The 21,044-nt window shown below is 44.9% G+C and overlaps 1 protein-coding gene and 1 long non-coding RNA gene across 2 annotated transcripts in view; one reads left to right on the forward strand and one right to left on the reverse strand.

Moving 5' to 3' along the window:
- LOC130276819 (uncharacterized) overlaps positions 1 to 15,317 on the forward strand; it is a 20,453-nt gene extending 5,136 nt beyond the window's left edge. Inside the window, exons 2-3 of the long non-coding RNA XR_008845256.1 lie at positions 14,267 to 14,355; positions 14,875 to 15,317. This is a non-coding gene — a long non-coding RNA (uncharacterized LOC130276819). The remainder of the gene's footprint in view (positions 1 to 14,266; positions 14,356 to 14,874) is intronic.
- KCNQ1 (potassium voltage-gated channel subfamily Q member 1) overlaps positions 1 to 18,715 on the reverse strand; it is a 162,169-nt gene extending 143,454 nt beyond the window's left edge. Inside the window, exon 1 of the mRNA XM_056526711.1 lies at positions 18,437 to 18,715. The gene's annotated coding sequence lies outside the window, so the exon portion shown is untranslated. The remainder of the gene's footprint in view (positions 1 to 18,436) is intronic.
- Positions 18,716 to 21,044: the final 2,329 nt, after the last annotated feature.

The following is a 21,044-nucleotide window of genomic DNA, read 5'->3' on the forward strand; positions in this document are numbered from 1 at the left end:
TATGGAGGGGGCAGCGGCCCCCAGCTGATTTCAGTAGCCGGGGGCCGCTGCTCAGAGAACCCACCCCGTGCCCCAGTCTGTCCTCCTTCACACACAGAAATCCTCCCCGTGCAGTGCAGTCTGTCCTCCTCACACACAGAAATCCTCCCCGTGCAGTGCAGTCTGTCCTCCTCACACACAGAAATCCTCCCCGTGCAGTGCAGTCTGTCCTCCTCACACACAGAAATCCTCCCCGTGCAGTGCAGTCTGTCCTCCTCACACACAGAAATCCTCCCCGTGCAGTGCAGTCTGTCCTCCTCACACACAGAAATCCTCCCCGTGCAGTGCAGTCTGTCCTCCTCACACACAGAAATCCTCCCCGTGCAGTGCAGTCTGTCCTCCTCACACACAGCAGTCATTATGGAGGTCAGGAGCTGTGCACGAATGTCCTCTCTCTCCCCCCACCACTGCTCTGTGTTTTCCCCGTGCAAACTTGCAGCCTCTCCGTGGTAGATGAGGTCCTGAGGAGACAGAGCAGGGGGAGGGAGAGGGGATGGAGCTGTGTGCGGGGGAGGGGATGGAGCTTTGTTCGTCCTCGCTCTCCCCCTGCTTCTTGTGTAATGTAGAAGCTGGTGAGGAGGCCGAGCATGCAGGCGGCAGGAAGGGTGGTTGTATATGTATGAAATGTATAATTAGGGGGGGGGGGGGGGGGAAATGTATCAGTGGCGGGTGTATGTATGATGTGTGCATATGTATGGTGTATATGTATGGTTTGAGTGTGTGATGTGTGTATGATGTCTGTGTATGTGTGTATGATGGATGTGTGTATGATGTCTGTGTATGTATGATGTGTGTATGATGTCTGTGTATGTGTGTATGTAATGTATGATCGGGAAGCAGCGGCGGGTGTATGTATGATGTGTATGTATGTATGTATGTATGTATGTATGTATTGCATAATATTGGGGGCAGTGGCCGGTGTATGTCTATGTATGGTGTGTGTGTGTCATGTATAATACAGGGGCAGTGGCCGGTGTATGTATGATGTGTCTATGTATGTATATACTGTATAATATAGGGGGCAGTGGCCGGTGTATGTCTATGTATGGGGTGTGTGTGTGTTATGTATAATATAGGGGCAGTGGCTGGTGTATGTATGTATGTATGTATGTATGTATGATGTGTCTATGTATATACTATATAATATAGGGGGCAGTGGCCGGTGTATGTATGTATGATGTATGTATATACTGTATAATATAAGGGGGCAGTGGCCGATGTATGTATGATATGTGTATGCATGTATGTTTTGTACAGGGGCGGACTGACAAGTGCTGCCGCCAGTTGTGCCATCTAATTTTTTTTATTTATTTTTAGTGTCTTCTGGTCACCCACACTAAATTGCACCATTAGAATCCCACCCCCTTCATACTCACCCGCCGACCAAGAGCCCCACGGATGCACGCAAACACACCTGAACCAAAACTACAACTCCCAGCATGTTGCACCGTAACCTAAACTGTAGAACTATAAAGTGTAACATGCTGGGAGTTGTAGTTTTGGTTCGTGTCAGCTGCAGAACCATAGGCTGTATCAGGGCATGCTGGGTGTTGTAGTTACTAACTGTAATTCCCAGTATTCCTTGACACATCCTATGGCTCTGCAGCTGATACGAACCAAAACTACAACTCCCAGCATGTTACACAATAACCTTAACTGTACTACTATACAGTGCAACATGCTGCAACACCCACACAACCATAGGCTGCATCAGGGCATGCTGGGTGTTGTAGTTATCTACTAACTAAATGCAACTTCCAGCATTTTCTGACACAGTAAATAAAATGCATCACATAAACTGGAGAAGCAGGACACCCCCCCCCCCCTGCCCCGTAACACAGCATTGTTCACTATTACCCAATCAAAAGACTCCGTGTATAAGTCCCTATGAAGACTGAAAAATAGTGATTAAAATATTTTAAAAAGTGCATATATATGTGAATAAGCCCCTTTCCTAATAAAAGTTCTGATAATAAATGGTTCCGATAAAAACTACAGATCCCAGCACATAAGATTACCCTCATACATCCCTGTATATGGAGAAATTGGCGTTATAGGGGTCAGATGGGGGGGGGGGGGCTTGCCTTGGGTGTAAAAAGAGCTAGCTACAGCTCTCCTGCCGCTAATAGCCTGGCATGCTGCTATCGCCGTGGCCGCTATTAAACCATTAGATCACCGCTGTCTAAGTTGACAGCAGTGTCTAAAGGGATCTTATATCCATCCCTGGTGGTCTAGTGGGGGGGGGGGGGATCGTACTATTTTGGTTGAAATTATTTCATCTACCAGGACATGTGGATTTTCTTTAGGGACAAGTAGATTGTGTTCTGCTTTAGTCCCTTGGACAAGTAGTTTTTTTTTCAAATTTCCACACCCCTGCCCCATATACATTAGCTGTTTGGCAGGTCCCTCTGAAATAGCCAAGTTTGGCCAGCAATAATCTAATGTGTATAGCCAGCTTTAGTTTGGCAACACAGCTTTCACCACATCTCTCTACATGGCCGCCATCACATAAATGAATTAAAATAACAGATTTACATCAGTAACACAAGCAAACAACATCTAAAGTTACAGACACTAGTTTCTTGCAGAACTATAAACTATTTACAGTGGGGACCAAAAGTTTGGACACCCCAAGTAAAAATTTGTATTAATGTGCATAAAGAAGCCAAGGAAAGATGGAAAAATCTCCAAAAGGCATCAAATTACAGATTAGACATTCTTATAATATATCAACAAAAGTTAAATTTTATTTCCATCATTTACACTTTCAAAATAACAGAAAACAAAAAAAATTCCCTCTGCAAAAGTTTGGGCACCGGGCAGAATTTATAGCATGCACTGCCCCCTTTGCAAAGCTGAGACCTGCCAGTGTCATGGATTGATCTCAATCATCATCTGGGAAGACCAGGTGATGTCAATCTCAAAGGTTTTAAATGCCCAGACTCATCTGACCTTGCCCCAACAATCAGCACCATGGGTTTTTCTAAGCAGTTGTCTAGAAATCTGAAACTGAAAATAGTTGACGCTCACAAAGCTGGAGAAGGCTATAAGAAGATAGCAAAACGTTTTCAGATGTCAATATCCTCTGTTCGGAATGTAATTAGGAAATGGCAGTCATCAGGAACAGTGGAAGTTAAAACAAGATCTGGAAGACCACGAAAAATCAGACAGAACAGCTCGCAAGATTGTGAGAAAAATAATTCATAACCCACGTTTGACTGCACAATCCCTCCAGAAAGATCTGGCAGACACTGGAGTTGCGGTACACTATTCCACTATAAAGAAATACTTGTACAAATATGGTCTTTATTGAAGAGTCATCAGAAGAAAACCTCTTCTACGTCCTCACCACATAAATCAGCATTTGAACTTTGCAAATGAACATATAGACAAGCCGGATGCATTTTGGAAACAAGTTCTGTGGACCAATGAGGTTAAAATTTAACTTTTTGGCCGGAATGAGCAAAAGGTACGTTTCGAGAAGAAGGGGAACAGAATTTAATGAAAAGAACCTCTGTTCAACTGTTAAGCATGGGGGTGGATCAATCATGCTTTGGGGTTGTATTGCAGCCAGTGGCACAGGGAACATCTCACGAGTAGAAGGAAAAATGGATTCAATAAAATTTCAGCAAATTTTGGATGCTAACTTGATGCCATCTGTGAAAAAGCTGAAGTTAAAGAGAGGATGGCTTCTACAAATGTATAATGATCCTAAACACACCTCGAAATCCACGGGGCCTTCACAATCTCCTGACCTCAACATAATTGAAAATCTATGGATAGACCTTAAAAGAGCAGTGCATGACAGACAGCCCAGAAATCTCAAAGAACTGGAAGACTTTTGTAAAGAAGAATGGGCAAAGATACCTCAAACAAGCATTGAAAGACTCTTGGCTGGCTACAAAAAGCGTTTACAAGCTGTGATACTTGCCAAAGGGGGCAGTACAAGATATTGACTCTGCAGGGAGCCCAAACTTTTGCAGACACAATTTTTTTGTTTTCTGTTATTTTGAAAGTGTAAATGATGGAAATAAAATCTAACTTTTGTTGACATATTAGAAGAATGTCTTATCTGTAATTTGATGCCTTTTGGAGATTTTTCCATCTTTCCTTGGCTTCTTTATGCACCATAATACAAATTTTTACCTGGGGTGCCAAAACTTTTGATCCCCACTGTACAGGTTCCTGGTAACAATAGGTAAGCATAACACCGCCTCCATGCACTGCCATAATATAATCTAAAATGTCCCGTACATCAAAGAGAACAGAATGGATAATACAGTGGGATAAAAAAGTATTTAGTCAGCCACCAATTGTGCAAGTTCTCCCACTTAAAAAGATGAGGCCTGTAATTTTCATCATAGATACCTCAACTATGAGAGACAAAGAGAAAGAAAAGAAAAAAAATCCATAAAATCACTGTCTGATTTTTAAAGAATTTATTTGCAAATTATGGCAGAAAATAAGTATTTGGTCACCTACAAACAAGCAAGATTTCTGTCTCTCACAGACCTGTAACAACCTGTTTGTGAGTCTCCTCTGTCCTCCACTCGTTACCTGTATTAATGGCACCTGTGTGAACTTGTTATCAGTATAAAAGACACCTGTCCACAACCTCAAAACAGTCGCACTCCAAACTCCACTATGACCAAAACCAAAGAGCTGCTGAAGGACACCAGAAACAAAATTGTAGACCTGCACCAGGCTGGGAAGACAATCTGCAATAGGAAAGCAGCTTGGTGTGAAGAAATCAACTGTGGGAGCAATTATTAGAAAATAGAAGACATACAAGACCACTGATAACCTTCCTCGATCTGTGGCTCCACGCAAGATCTCACTGGGGGGGGGGGGGGTATATATCTGGCCCCTCCAGCGTTTCTATATATATTTCCCCCTGCTGCGCTATATCAAACTTAGTGGCCGCTGTGCTTGAATAAATGTACTGCCCCCCCCAGCGCTATTATATATCTATACTGACCCCCGCTGCGCAAATACATATATATACTGCCTCCCCCAAGCTGCGCATATTAATCATCTTCTCCCTCCCCTGGCTGCCAATGAATGAAAACTCTATTAGCGGGGGAGCGGAGGGCTGCTGCCCGCTCTCGCTGCTAAGAGTTTGTCATTCATAGCGGGCAGCAGCTGCATATCATGCTGTGGGGGTCAGACATATGGATAAATGTCTGACCCTCACAGCATACATATACAAATGCCGGCTCACCGCTATGAATGACAAGTAAGCTATTGGCAGCAGCAGCGCGAACCTCCGCTCCCTTCACTGCTTTACTTGTCATTCATATCGGTGAGCCGGCACCTGTATATATAGATGCACGGTAGGGGTCAGACATATGGATATATGTCTGACCCTCACAGCATCTATATATACACAGGTGCCGGCTCACCGCTATGAATGACAAGTAAAGCAGTGCAGGGAGTGGAGGCTCCGCTGCCTCTGCCAATAGCTTACTTGTCATTCATAGTGGTGAGCCGGCATTTGTATATGTATGCTGTGAGGGTCAGACATTTATCCATATTATATATAAATATGCACAGCGGGGGGTCAGTATATGCGCAGCGGGGGGTCAGTATAGATAATAGCGCTGGGGGGGCAGTACATTTATTCAAGCGCAGCGGCCACTAAGTTTGATACAGCGCAGCAGGGGGAAATATATATAGAAACGCTGGAGGGGCCAGATATATACCCCCCAGCGATTCTATACATCTTTGCCCACCACAGCGCTTCTATATTAAAACCCTGCCAGGAGCCCTGATTGGCTCCTCGGCCCCGGCCATTCAGGGCTTCTGGTGGGGAATTTAAAAATGAAAGTTTACAGTACATTGCAGGGGATCGGAACATGCCGCCCGCTCCCCTGCTTAATAACATCTGATCAGATCGGGTCTCAGAAGTGAGATCCTGTGCGATCAATCCCTCAGCCCCTGTACTACTACCCCCAACATGGAACAGACCCTTTTCCATGGTGGGGGTAGCAGGATTCACTCCGTTTTGAGTAATTTCCCGACAGCTCTGAGCGGTCGGGTTTCTGTGAAGCAAAACGCACAGGTTTTCCTGTGAGTTTTCTTCACACTCTGAGGGTTTTTTCTCTTTTTGTCAAAAACACGCCCCTTTTGTATTTTTTTTTTCACTCTGAGTGATTTCGATTTTGTCGGGTTGTGCGCCAGATTCTGGCGCAAATTCTGGCGCAAATCCCGACAAAAAGTGTCGGGATCCTGCTAGTAAATGAGGGCCAATGTGTGTAAACCTTATGATGACTTACAGAAAACATTTGACCTCGGTCATTGCCAACAAAGGTTATATAACAAAGTATTGAGATGAACTTTTGTTATTGATCAAATACTTATTTTCCACCATAATTTGCTAATAAATTCTTTAAAAATCAGATAATGTGATTTTATGGATTTTTTTCTCATTCTGTCTCTCATAGTTGAGGTATACCTATGATGAAAATTACAGGCCTCTCTCATCTTTTTAAGTGGGAGAACTTGCACAATTGGTGGCTGACTAAATACTATTTTGCCCGACTGTATATGGAGCAAATTGAACAGATGAAATCCAGATGTTCTAATCTAAAAAGAGGTCGGTCCTGAAGGATTCCCTGATTCCCTTTAATGTTTTAAGAGGAAGAATAGAACTGCAACATTCAAACTAAATTCAGACTACCCCAGGCCATGGCACACAAAGCAGAGCAGCATACCTAGAGAAACAATGGGAGCATTGTCAGTGCCACAGAGAAGGAGGAGGTGACCACTAGAGATGAGCGAACTTACAGTAAATTTGATTCGTCACGAACTTCTCGGCTCGGCAGTTGATGTCTTATCTTGCATAAATTAGTTCAGCCTTCAGGTGCTCCGGTGGGCTGGAAAAGGTGGATACATTCCTAGGAAAGAGTCTCCTAGGACTGTATCCACCTTTTCCAGCCCACCGGAGCACCGGAAAGCTGAACTAATTTATGCAGGAAAAGCCATCAACTGCCGAGCCGAGAAGTTCATGACGAATCAAATTTACTGTAAGTTCGCTTATCTCTAGTGACAACTTTAGGTGAAGGGAGACAACATGGAGATCATTACACAGTACAGGTTAGGATCATGTCACTGTAACAAGTCTATCATTATAAAGAAGAACATGTCACATCCTCCACCCATTAAAGAATGGGAAAGTGAACAATTACCAGGAGCCGTCAATCAAACCCTTACGTTCTGTGTATATGGTGCAAGCTGTTGTATATTAGCGAGACTATGAGAAAAGTATGGATGTGTTCCATCTATTTGTTGGAGTAGACTGACACAGCTTTGATAGGAACACAGCTGGTGTGTGTGGTGATCTCTGCTCCTAGGTAGGGCTGTACGATATGAATTTTCCCCCATACCGCAATACCGGTTGGGCCCCTCCCCCTCGGGAATGTATTATCAGCCTAGCACAGCGCTGTCCCCACATCGGGAAAGTAACCCTATGTTACCCGCCAGCACTGTTCTACCCCCCCCCCCCCCCCCCCCCCCAATTAATGATCAGCCCAGCGGGGTACTACTCACAGATGTCAAGCACTGCCCTCCTCTTTGTTGGGGGGCCGCCGGGCGCTGGAACTCACTGTACGCCAGTGGTCTCCAACCTGCGGACCTCCAGCTGTTGCAAAACTACAACTTCCAGCATGCCCGGACAGCCAACGGCTGTCCGGGCATGCTGGGAGTTGTAGTTTTGCATCAGCTGGAGGTCCGCAGGTTTGAGACCACTGCTCTATGCCTATGACTATGCCCGGGCTGCAAAAGATACAGAAAATAAACTTTTAACTCACCCACCTCGGCCGCACGCTGGGGATGGGGGGAGGACAGCCGTCAGCCTATCACCGGCCGGAGCGATGCCCCACCCCAGCCAGTGATAGGCTGAGCCCACTGTCATGTAAGAAGTCGGCATGCTGGGAGTTGTAGTTTTGCAACAGCTGGAGGTCCGCAGGTTGGAGACCACTGGCGTACAGTGAGTTCCAGCGTCCGGCGACCGCCAACAAAGAGGAGGAGGGCAGTGATTGACATCTGTGAGTAGTACCCCGCTGGGCTGATCATTAATTGGGGGGGGGGGGGGGGTAGAACAGTGCTGGCGGGTAACATAGGGTTACTTTCCCGATGTGGGGACAGCGCTGTGCTAGGCTGATAATACATTCCCGAGGGGGAGGGGCCCAACCGGTATTGCGGGTCCGCATGATTTGGGGGGGGGGGGTGAAAATACCGTTATATACCGTGGAATCGCTGTAAGATAAAAAAAAAAATACCATGGTACACATATTTGGTACGCCCTACTCCTAGGACTATATTGCTATTTTAACATAACAGGCATACTACTACCATCATTATCCATGTGAGGAAGTGCTATCCCAGGAGTTCCAATTTTCTCCCTACGGTGCGATTTAAAGGGGTAGTCCAGTGCTGAAAAACGTATCCCCTATCTTAAGGATAGTGGTTAAGTTTCAGACCGCGGGGTGGTCCGACCGCTGGGGCCCCCGGGATCTCCTGTACGGGGCCCCGGCTCGCTGGCCATATAGCGGGTGTCGACCACCCGACGAAGCAGTGGCCAAAACGCCCCCTCAATACTGCGTTATGTCAGAGCCGAAGATTGCCGGAGGCAGTGGGGATAAGTTTTTCAGCACTGGATATCTTCTTTAAAAGGGGTACTCCGGTGAAAAACATTTTTTTTCCCCTAAAATCAACTGGTACCAAAAAGTGAAGCAGATTTGAAATTACTTCTATTAAAAAATCTTAACCCTTCCAGTACTTAGCTGCTGTATACTACAGAGGAAATCGAGTAGTTATTTTCTGTCTGAGCACAGTGCTCTCTGCTGACACCTCTGTCCATGTCAGGAACTGTCCAGAGCAGGAGAAGTTTGCTATAGGAATTTACTCCTCCTTTAATGCTTAGACACAGAAGAGTCAAACTGTTGGGATTCCATCAGCCAAAAGGGGTGGAAGGTCCTCTGCATGGCCAGTTTAGCAATGTGTACAGCATATGCACGATGGCCCAGTGGGCTATTCTCAGTGTAGTTATATTGTTTGTTTCTTACTCTGACCTGGAATGTACTTTATAAATACATCTGTCCTGCTAATGTGCTTCCTCTTTCACTACAGTTTCTGAGAGTCCAAAAACATTCCGGTAGGTTTAGAATATCCTCTATAAAATCTGCCTGTATTGAGCTCTGTTTAGCCTTTTTTATTGTATGCTCATGTTTGACAATCTCGGCTCTGCTACATCACGGTACACGAATTCTAAAGCCCGATTGACATGAAATAACCAGAGAACCTGCAGGTTCTTACACGTCTGCCTTGTGAGGTTTCTCGTGCATAAGAACAACAAGAGACAGATTTTCATGGTAAAAATACGAGTTTTAGAGCCTTTCATGACAAATGGTTTAGGTTCTTTAAGGGATATTTATCAAAACCAGTGTAGAGGAAAGTTGCCCAGTTGCCCATAGCAACCAGATTGCTTCTTTCATTTTTAACAAGGCTTCTGCAAAATGAAAGAAGCAATTTGGTTGCTATGGGCAACTGGACAACTTTTTCTTAGCACAGGTTTTGATAAATCTCCCTCTTTATGTTTAGTAACTTTTGCTACTTTGAATCAGTTTGTTATGTTTTTCAACAGTTAGGCTAGGATCACACCGAGTTAGGCTGCGTTCACACGACCGTCTAGACCCCTGAAAAATTTCTTCCGTGAAAAATGTAAAAAATGGACTTAAAAAAAAAAACGGCAAACGGATGTTAGCCGTTTGGATCCGTTATTGTTCAGTTAATAAACAAAAAAAACGAAAAACTTTTTTTGTTCTGAGCATGCTCAAAAGTAAAAACGGATCAAAAAACTGACTTCAATGTTAAATTTACTGTATCCGTTTTTTTTTTCTTCCATTTTTTTTTTTGATGGAAGAAAAAAATACTGCATGTGCCATATTTTCAGCCATCAATAAAACGGAAATGAGTGCAGACGGGTACAAACTGATGTAAATGGATAGTAAAAAAAAAAAAAAAATCCCATTGACATGAATGGGATTTTTTTTTTTAGAACAGTTTTTAATCCGTTTACAGACTGCAAAAAACGGAACCGAAATGGGAATAAAAATAAATAAATAAATAAATTTTAAAAAAAACGGGGACAGGCAGCCGTCCATTAGGCCTGCACGTGGGAGGGGCGACGCTGACATATGTCCAAGGTATAGTTGTGACAGATACTATTTAGTGGTATTAATCAATCATACATATGGTCATATTAAAAAGGAAAGTATACTACAGCATATATATGTTTTTATACAGGATCCATCCAGATAGGAACATAAGTTAGTCTGTGCTATTCCAGACAAAACCATGATGTATATGTCCCAAACTGAAGCCAAAGTGACACACTTTTGGCCATCAACAGGTTAATGGGACTTTATGGATCCCTTTAACACAGGACTGTTACATGTTCTTCCTTCCTAGGCCCCCCTCCTAAACTCACAATAATGTCAGCCATGCTCTCCTTACCCCCTCAACCTGCAGCATCCCAGGTTGACACTAGAGGGTGGTAAGCTGCTGCCAGAATCTTTTAGCCGAACCTTTTCTCTCCAAAAACAAAAGGATTGGGCAGTGAATTCAAATATGCCCCATCATCTGTCTACCACCATACCCACTAGATCAGTGTTTCTCAAGCACGTCCCCAAGATCCCCCCAACAGGTCATGTTTTCAGGATTTCCTTAGTCTTTCCCAGGTGATATAATTCTGGTCAGTGAATCGGGCATCACCACAGATATATCACCTGTGAAAAACAAAGGAAATCCAGAAAACATGACCTGTTGGGGGTACTTGAGGACTGTGCTGGAGAAGCACTGCATTAGTCAGCCATAACGGGCAGGTATAGCCAGCAGACGTCTGATGTATAGGGGTCTGTAGAACAGGACCCTTCAGCAAGAAAACAAGCCCCAAGCAGCCAGGCGTCACAGATCAGTGGTCTTAGGTCTATTGTAATAATTCACATACAGTAATAAATTCCACTTGCAGCAAGCGCTATAACAGAAACCTTCACATAAACACAGGTCCTTCACATAAACTTCTGAGATTTTCCCTCAAAACCTGGCACATTAGTCCCAAAGTCAGTCCTTTATGGTGCAGTGTATAAGACAAGCTGATCTGCTTCATAGCAACTCCTCTCTGCTGCTCCCTGGCCGTGATCCAACACCTGTAAGATCAGGTTCAGGACCCCAACACATCAGAACTGGAGTATGGGAGTGACATCATCTCCGAAACCTTCAGTCACTTCCAAAACCTGGACCCAAACTTATGTTACCCATCCCTCCCATCCCCCATTTTACCAACTGCTTGCCTACAGGGTCTTCCATTTAGAACAGGTTTATCTCAGTCACGCACCATAGAAGATGAAGAAGGTCTATTACACCAAACATCAGCAGCTGCTGTAAACAGTCCACAACGTAAAGTACCGTATACAACTCAACGCCTCACAGTAACAGTGCTGGAATGCATTTTAGCTCCACTGTGGCACTTGACCCTGCAAGTAACTGTTTTTTTTTTTTTTTTTTTTTTTAAATAAACTGGTGCCAGAAAGTTAAACAGATTTGTAGGTTACTTTTATTAAAAAATCTTTACCCTTCCAGTACTTTTTAGCAGCTGTATGCTACAGAGGAAATTGTTCTTTTTTTAATAAATTTTTTGTCTTGTCCACAGTGCTCTCTGCTGACACCTGATGTCCATATCATGAACTGTCCAGAGCAGGAAAAAATCCCCATAGCAAACCTAAGTTCCTGACGCGGACAGAGGTGTCAGTAGAGACCCCTGTGGACGAGACAAAAAAGAAATTCCAGGATTTCCTCTGTAGCATAAAGCTGCTAAAAAGTACAGGAAGATAAAGATTGTTTAATAGAAGTAATATAAAAATCTGTTTAACTTTCTGGCACAAATTAATTTATAAAGACCTAAAAAAAAAAAAAAAAAAAAAAAAAAAAAAAAGGTTTCCACTAGAGTACCCCTATAAGGTCTAATATGCTTTTTACATGGCAGCCCTGGGGGCTTTTGTTTAGGTACCAGGTTGTCATGGAAATCAATTAGGCCCCTTACCTTTGTAAAGGCTGGGGTCAGAATAGATGAACATTAACCATCATAGCGGACACCTTGTGTGCATGGCATGGGCACAGCTCTTGACTAGAGCACCCCTATGTAATGCATTTGTGGGAGCACCATCAGTGCAGTATACAGTGCCCATTCCAACCTATTGGTTCATTCTCTGCTCTGGCTGACATCATTCAGAATAGGACCCCCTCTATCAGCTCAGGATTTCCTTACACTTTGGGAGAGGGGGGGGGGGGGGGGGATTTATCAAAAAGTGGTGCAGTGTCCTATAGCAACCAGATTTCTTTATTTTTCAGAAGCCTTTTTAACCCCTTAAGGACGCAGCCCTTTTTCACCTTAAAGGGGTACTCCGCCCCTAGACATCTTATGCCCTATCCAAAGGATAGGGGATAAGATGTCAGATCGCCGGGGTTGTTGCTGCAGCATCCCACTATCACTACTGCACAGAGTGAGTTCGCTCCGTGCATAATAACGGGCGATACAGGGGACGGAGAAGCGTGACATCTAACTTTGAAGCTCTCTACTTGGATATTCCCAATAAATTTTATTTTTATTCACAAATTCAATATGTCCACTTTATGTTGGCATCATAAAATGGACATATTTTTGCTTTTTGCATGCAGCACCCACCTGTAAGCACTGCTGGAAGCTCTGGAGGCTCGCAGTGTAATGCCTCCCGACCACGGGGACGGAGTATTGTGACATCACCGTCACTCCCCCTCCCATAGACTTGCATTGAGGGGACGGGGGCGCGACGTCACACGGGGACGGGGGCGCGACGTCACACGGGGACGGGGGCGCGACGTCACACGGGGACGGGGGCGCGACGTCACACGGGGACGGGGGCGAGACGTCACGAACTTCCGTTCTCGTGGTCGGGACCCAGACCCTCCAGCGCTTCCTGAGCAGAAACAGGTGGGTGCCGCATGCTATATTGCAGGGGTCCTCAGCGGCAGGACCCCCGCGAACAGACATCCAAAGGATAGGGGATAAGATGCCTAGGGGTGGAGTACCCCTTTAAAACATCCTATAGTTCCATGCTTGTAAGGCTGCTTTCACACTATCTAATTTCTCCATTTTAAAGACCAGGTATGTTCCGTCAAGGAAACCTTTAAAACCGGCCATTAAACAGCCGTTACAAGATCCCATATGGCCGTTACAAAATGAGTGCATGTACCGTTTTTCTCCAGTCACAAAATGTCCGTAATTCATAACGAGCATTAACGGGTCATAACGGCTAATCACAAAATCCCATAGACTTGACTGGGCTTTTGTAACGGCCGGTTTTAAGGGTTTCCTTAATGGAACATTATAAGGGGTCTTTAAAATGGAAAAATGATATAGTGTGAAAGCAGCCTTAGTGTGAAGTTACATTCCTCCCTCCCCCACATCAGCCACCCCACCCATTGAAGCACAGATAAGCTCAAAAGATCAGTGTTTTCTAATCAAGGTGCCTGCAGCTGTTGCAAAATTATCTCTCTGTGGCTCCACCCATTGAAGCAGACAGGCTCCCTTTGCACAGCTGACTAGTGATGTCAGGTCTCGGCCGCATTGCAACCTGGGAAATCCCGAGACAACAGTCATTTTGTATGCTGTTAAAAATAAATATTGGGGCAAAAATCACATAAGAATTGAGGAAACTGTCACACACAGGTACAGACAGACAGACTTTACAGCCCCTGTAGCATAGTCAAATAAAAAAAAATCCTGGAATACCCCTTTAATGCTTTCCTGTAGAAAAATAATGCAGGGGTTCTAGGTTTGAGGCTCAGCGCTGCAACATCAATACTGGGTTCTTCTTGAGAACCAACCTACAAAGTGATCTCTAAACTGTGGACCTCCATCTGTTCCAAAACTACACTTCTAGGCATGTAACATCTGGAGGTGCACAGTTTGGAGACCACTGTTCTGTATGGATAAAGCTTCGAACAAAAACCAAATCAAAAATCCTCTCACCCATCCTGGCATCTAGGGCACTCAACATCAGTACTCAGGCATTGACTAACAATGAAAAGACTTGGCCGTATGAGCGTTCCTTTACAGTTATTAAGAAATGATAGATCCTCCTGTACACATCATTGCTGCCAGCACATTAATGGATGCATTTACTTTCAGAAGAAGAAAAAACAACAGAGACAATGCGTGTGTGTTCAGCCCCCATCCTCCACAATGATAGAATACTCCGCATGTATTACAGCACCCAGGTAACCCACTATCACCTTATACACCACGTGTAGAAATATTACTACAAATAGGACATTGGCAGAATCGTTAAAGGGGTACTCCGCTGCTCAGCGTTTGGAAGAAACTGTTCCGAACGCTGGAGCCGGCAGCTGGTGACGTCATAGCCTGCCCCCTCATGACGTCATACCGTGCCCCCTCAATGCAAGTCTATGGGATGGGGCGTGACAGCTGTCACGCCCCATCCCATAGACTTGCATTGAGGGGGCGGGGTGTGACGGCATGATGGGGCGGGGCTATGACGTCACCAGCTGCCGGCTCCAGCGTTCGGAACAGTTTCTTCCAAACGCTGAGCAGCGGAGTACCCCTTTAAAGAGGTCCTCCCTAGAATTTCACAGCTGCAGCTAATTGCTGGTCTCAAACAACATATGGAACAAGGTAGCTGAGGCCAGGCAGGAGCTGCACATTGGTATACAACGGTGGTCTCCAAACTGCACCTCCAGATGTTGCAAAACTACAACTCTCACCCTTGTTGTCCACAGGCACATCACTGCTCCACCCGCAGCTTGACCACCATTCCACTAAAACAGGTGCACGTAGGACCCCTGTATTCAGACACTGATCACCTATCCAGGATGTTATTTTCGGATAACATTTTACATATATTTTTTGATGTGAGGAATGAAAGTCTCCGTACTGGCCTGCTGAATATTCATTGCAGAACTTTCTGCCACTGTCCCACGCACATTCTACAGAAATAACCCCATGAGATGCATGGCACAGAATATATTATAAGTGTGGTGTCCCGTGGATGTGGACTGACTCAGGCAGCCTGGCGACACAGAGCGTTGGATGTATAAAAGAAGGTAGACGGCACTCACCGACAATCTGAAAACTTTATTTCTTCATGCTGGAGTCACGTGCAGGTCAGGGGACGTGTCCGGAACGTTTCGTGCGGGTGACGCACTTCCTCAGCCAACACAGAGCGTTGGGCCCACTGATGTTCATTCATATATCCATTATGTGAATAGTGTAATATAAAATAATATATTTTTCTTAAATTAATTGGTATGGATCCATGTATGTACATTTAATAGGTTACTGTGCCTTTAAAGATGTGGGTGTGAGCCTGGGGGATGTAGGGTATGGGGAGTGTAGCTGTGCGGTTATTAAAGGGTGCTTGTTAACCCTTGCTATTCGTGACGCCAGGGTGGGGGCTCTTCTGTAATACTTGTCCTACCGCCACCCTTCCCAAGAGCGATAGGGAGGTAGATAATAGAATGCCCACAACCGGAGAGCTTGCTGAAAACAGTTGTAACTTTTACTGAAGATTTTATGCAAGCTTCATAACCGGAACAGTCTCTATACATGCAACTTCACTTGGAGATTGACAAAGGTTGTAACCTTAAGCAATTTAGAGTCTTTAGGCTGATATGCGCTGTTCCACTGGATTTAGGGGATTTAGTTGCGGTCCAGTAGTCACGCTAGCTTTAGCGGGGGGATTAGCTTAGAACTCACGGTTTAGTTCAGCTGAGGCCGGTAGGTTTTCTGGCCTAGCGCATTATTGAAAGTTGCGCAGATTCGTCCCGCTAGTCCGGCATCCACAAGAGCAGCAACTCAAGAGAGCGATAATTGGCTACAGCTCCCTTATATGGGCAGGGGCTGGACTAGAGTTAATTGGTCCAATATTTCTGTCAATCACCATTACAAAGGGTTCTGGGTAGCATGTGACCCAAGGACCTCCAAAGGTCCTCTAACATACCCCAGAGGATTTAACAGTCACATGACCGAAGGTCCTGCGACACAAGTGCTCTATACATTATCTTATACTAAATATACACATTATTAAATATACACACACTATAGAATTAGAGTAGAAGGAGGCGACTAGGGGCTATAGTAACTCTGACTTTGGGGACCACCACACTAGGTATGGTATGCAATACGGTACCGGGCCACCACATGGGCAGTGCACCCCATGTGACCATGTAAGCCAATATGACCCCAAAAGTCCCCTCTGTGTAGTGAGGTAGAGGGGAGGAGTTAGTTCACTCTAGAGTCTAGTTCACCCTAGTGTGTGCTTCTGAGCAACAGCTAAGCTCAGGTGTGCAGTGTGTCGTGTCCTAAGCAGAGGCCTACTCAGTTACTACTGGTCATCCTACAAGTGTCGCTCATGGGGAATATTCATGCCCCTGCAGAATAGTTTACGGTGCCTTGGAAGGAGCCTAGCTAACAGAATCACAAATTCTACAATCTCTTCTGGTGAAAAGCACCACAAGTCTCAGAAAGACAAAAGGCTTGCAAGGGGTACATTGCACTCTCACACTAAGGCCAGCTGTTTGTGTTATCTTAACTTCACAAGCTCAGTAAAAGAAGTTAACGGTAACCGGACATCAGTGTGTTTATTGGCTCATCGTGTCTGGCCCAGGAAGACTGCTTCCCACCTTCGGACCGTGGTTCAGATAAATGGTGTCCTGGCGTCACGAAGTGAACAAGGTACATCTTACTAACACTCAGTGGCCGCCACAGAAGTGTGTAAACTTAGCTATGCTACATCATCCAACGCTACCATCTCAGGGAGCAAATACTTGAACAGTTTAGAGAGTGATGATGCAGTTACATGGTGCCAAAATATAAACTCTGCCCCGCTACATCAGCCATACTAGCTCAGATACCAGCATCGCAACTAAACGCAGCCATAACACCAGCAACTCTATTGTGGGTTCAAGGGCTGGAGTGAGAATGAGCCAAAAATTTTGTGTTTGCAATTAATAAAGTTTCAATTTTTCAACAAAACGAGACCTGGACAAAAATGTTCAACTTTTTTAACAACAGAAAACTGGCATTCAAGCTTTGACTACATTTGCTCCATTAAAAGGACATCTGCAGCGCAATATACACTTATCCCCTATGTACAAGATAGGGGATAAGTGTTTGATCGCGGGGGGTCCGACCGCTGGGACCCCCCACGATCTCCTGTATGGGACTGCGGCTCTCCCGTGCAGGGGGCATGCCTGCCGCAGCATGACGTTGAGGCCAGCACGCCTCCTCCATGCATCTCTATGGGAGAGGCGGGGAGGCAGTGTTCGTGCCTCCCTGGCTCCCCCATAGAACTGTATGGGGACGGGGAGGAGACGGGGCATCACCGTCGACCTCTAGGTCGACGCTACGCGCCTTAGCGCTCACTATGAGCGCTAATGGCGGCACCCCGTTAAGGAGATCTCGGGGGTCCCAGCGGTCGGACCCCCGCGATCAAACACTTATCCCCTATCTTGTAGATAGGGGATAAGTGTATATTGCGCTGCAGTTGTCCTTTAAGATCAATAGGTTTTATGCCAGTATGCTACAGTACAAGCTGGTATTAAGATTAAAATAAAAAAAAACACGCCAACACCACCACCCAAAAGCTGTGCCACAAGCCCAGAGCAGCCACAGCTCTGTTCACATGAAGTTCAGATCCGTTACTGAAGCTATAGGTCCGGAGGATCTCCAATACACATGTGCTGGAAAACTGGGATGCACCCTGTATAAGCATACAGGCTCTCATTATATAAAAAAATAAAAAAAATAAACCCATTTGTGTTTAGACTGTAAGGCCGTATTCACACAACAGAATTCCTATCCTTTCTGTCGATTCCGCAAGGAAATGCATTGCCGTCATCCGTGCGGACATGCCACCATGGGAACATAGCCTAAAATCTTTGCATGAACTAGCGTTGTCTGCTATGATAGTTAAAAAAAAATAAAAAATAAAATAAATATAGAACTATACCGGTCTGTTGGAGGACAAAACCTAGTACAGCGATATCCCATACACTACAACGGTGTTTTCCAACCAGAGTGCCTCCAGCTTTTGCAAAACTACAACTCCCAGCATGCCCGGACAGCCGTTGGCTGTCCGGGCATGCTGGGAGTTGTAGTTTTGCAACAGCTGGAGGCACCCTGGTTGGGAAACACTGCACTACAATGATCCCATACATTACAATGCTGGCTTTTCAGTGGAATTCTCTATAGAACCAATAGCACTATCCATTCTAAAGCTTATTAAAAATTCTGAAGAAGTCCCATAAAGTGGACCATGTTAGTCCTGGATCAGGATCCTACCTGTTTTCCCAGCATTGGCGCAGATGTTGCTTGAAGATCACAGTGTAAAGTAGAGAGGAAAGAGATCTAGGAAGTGCTCAGGTTTCCTCTAGGATCTCACGCCTGCAGCTTGTAAACTTTCTGATACAAGTTCCTCAGAGCTTCACTTCCTTGTTGGTTTCAATGCAACAAAAAAACAAAAAAAGAAACAAAAAGCATCTTCCTCAAAATGGAATTTCAGGCTCCTCTTTTACACGCTGGGCTCCCAAGGCTGATCCAGGAAACATGTCTATTAACACACTGCTGGCAGCCATTAAAGTTATTGTAACCTGAGACTTCTTCAAACCTCCCCAACTTCTTGTCTTCACTGCATTGTTAACCCATGAATCCCCCGCCTTGTATTTAAAAGACCAGAAGCGCAGCATTGTTTAAAAAGGGGGGAAAAAATTCAAATCAACTGGTGCCATAAAGTTAAACATATTTGTAAATTACTTCTATTAAAAAATCTTAAAGGGGTACTCCACTGGAAAACATTTTAAATATATATATATATATATATATATATATATATATATATATATATAAATCAACTGGCAGCAAAAAGTTAAGCTGATTTGTAAATTACTTCTATTAAAAAAATCTTAAGGGGGTACTCCACTGGAAAACATTATATATATATATATATATATATATATATACGAAACACAAAGGAAGAAGCAGCACAACTTTAAAGGGGTACTCCGCCCCTAGACATCTTATCCCCTATCCAAAGGATAGGGGATAAGATGTCAGATCGCCGGGGTCCCACTGCTGGGGACCCCGGGGATCGCTGCTGCAGCACCCCGCTATCATTACTGCGCAGAGCGAGATCGTTCTGCACGTAATGATGGGCAATACAGGGGCCGGAGCATCGTTACCTCATGGCTCCGCCCCTCGTGACGTCACGGCCCACCCCCGTCAATACAAATCTATGGGAGGGGGCGTGGTGGTCATCACGCCCCCTGCCATAGACTTGCATTGAGGGGACGGGCCGTGATGTCATGAGGGGCGGAGCCATGACATCACGCTGCTCCGGACCCTGTATCGCCCGTCATTACGCACAGAGCGAACTCGCTCTGTGCAGTAATGATGGCGGGGTGTGGCAGCGGCAATCCCCGGGGTCCCCAGCAGCGGGACCACGGCGATCTGACATCTTGCCCCCTATCCTTTGGATAGGGGATAAGATGCCAGGGGCGGAGTACCCCTTTAAAGTTGCTCAGGTGCAAGCCGGTATAGGCTCTGGTCAGGAGTCGAGAAGTAGATATCCAAAAAATAAGTAAATCCAGCAGCACGCCAATATAGTGAAAAACAGTTTGTGAAGTTTATTCACCCAAAGTCTTGCAATGTTTCGGCCACCCAATTGCAGCCTTTCTCAAACTTGAGAAAGGCTGTAATTGGGCGGCCGAAATGTCGCAAGACTTTGGGTGAATAAACTTCACAAACTGTTTTTCACTATATTGGTGTGCTGCTGGATTTACTTATTTTTTGGATATATATATATATATATAGTCCAAACAAAGAGGCTGCACGTCCCAACAAAAAACTTGTGTCCGGGTGCCTGCTGTGTCCGGTCCGGGTCAGGACCCTCAATAGTAGCAATCCAAAAGACAGCGGCACTCCAATGGATGAATAAAGTGAGGTTTATTGTATACAAGCGTGAGGCAACGTTTCGACTAGCTCACCTAGTCATTTTCAAGCAAATAATGACAGGACATAGAGGGTATATATGGTCACGCAGGACCAAATAATCAATAAAAAAAATGACAGTGCATGATTATTACAAACAAGTTATAAAGTGCAGTAGTGACCATATCTAGGAATACAAGCACATCGGGTGACATCACCTTAAGGCCAGTGCTTGTATATTGCATACTTATAAAAGTGCATTGTGCATATAACTGTGTTTAAACATTAAAATAACATAATAATTAATTAGTGTATATAAAATAGGGGGCGGAGTAATATCGGGATCACTCACCAGACTGTATATAATACATGAAAACACGAGGACGCCAATGCCGTATCTTCCGGAAGTGACGTACCTCTAGTGCGGTCATGTGATGTCTAATGTCTGTTTTGAAATTGCAGGCAGAAATTCCGCTTGCTAAAATGTATAGTGTAGTGAATGGGTTTCCGTTCACAAATTCACACTTCGGAATTTGTGAATGGAAAATCCGTTTGGAAATTTCCACCTGAAGAATGGCGTTGCTTTTTCTTCAGGCGGAAATACTCGCGGAACACATTGCAGTCTATTGGAGACTGCAGTGTCCGCGCGATCCTAGCACCGACTGATTTAGTCAGCGCTGGCCGCACTTGGAAACTCTGGGCGGAAATTTTGTGCCCGGAGATTCCGTAGTCTGAACCTAGCCTAAACCTTCCAGTACTTATTAGCTGCTGTATACTTCAGTTATACTACAGATAAATTTGTGAAGTTCTTTCCAGTCTGACCACAGTGCTCTCTGCTGACACCTCTGTCCATGTCAGGAAATGTCCAGAGCAGGAGAGGTTTTCTTTGGGGATTTGCTTCTAATCTGGACAGTTCCTGACATGGACAGAGGTGTCAGCAGAGAGCACTGTGGTCAGACTGGAA

This window comes from Hyla sarda, chromosome 6, assembly GCF_029499605.1.
Source record: "Hyla sarda isolate aHylSar1 chromosome 6, aHylSar1.hap1, whole genome shotgun sequence".
Lineage (NCBI taxonomy): Eukaryota > Metazoa > Chordata > Amphibia > Anura > Hylidae > Hyla > Hyla sarda.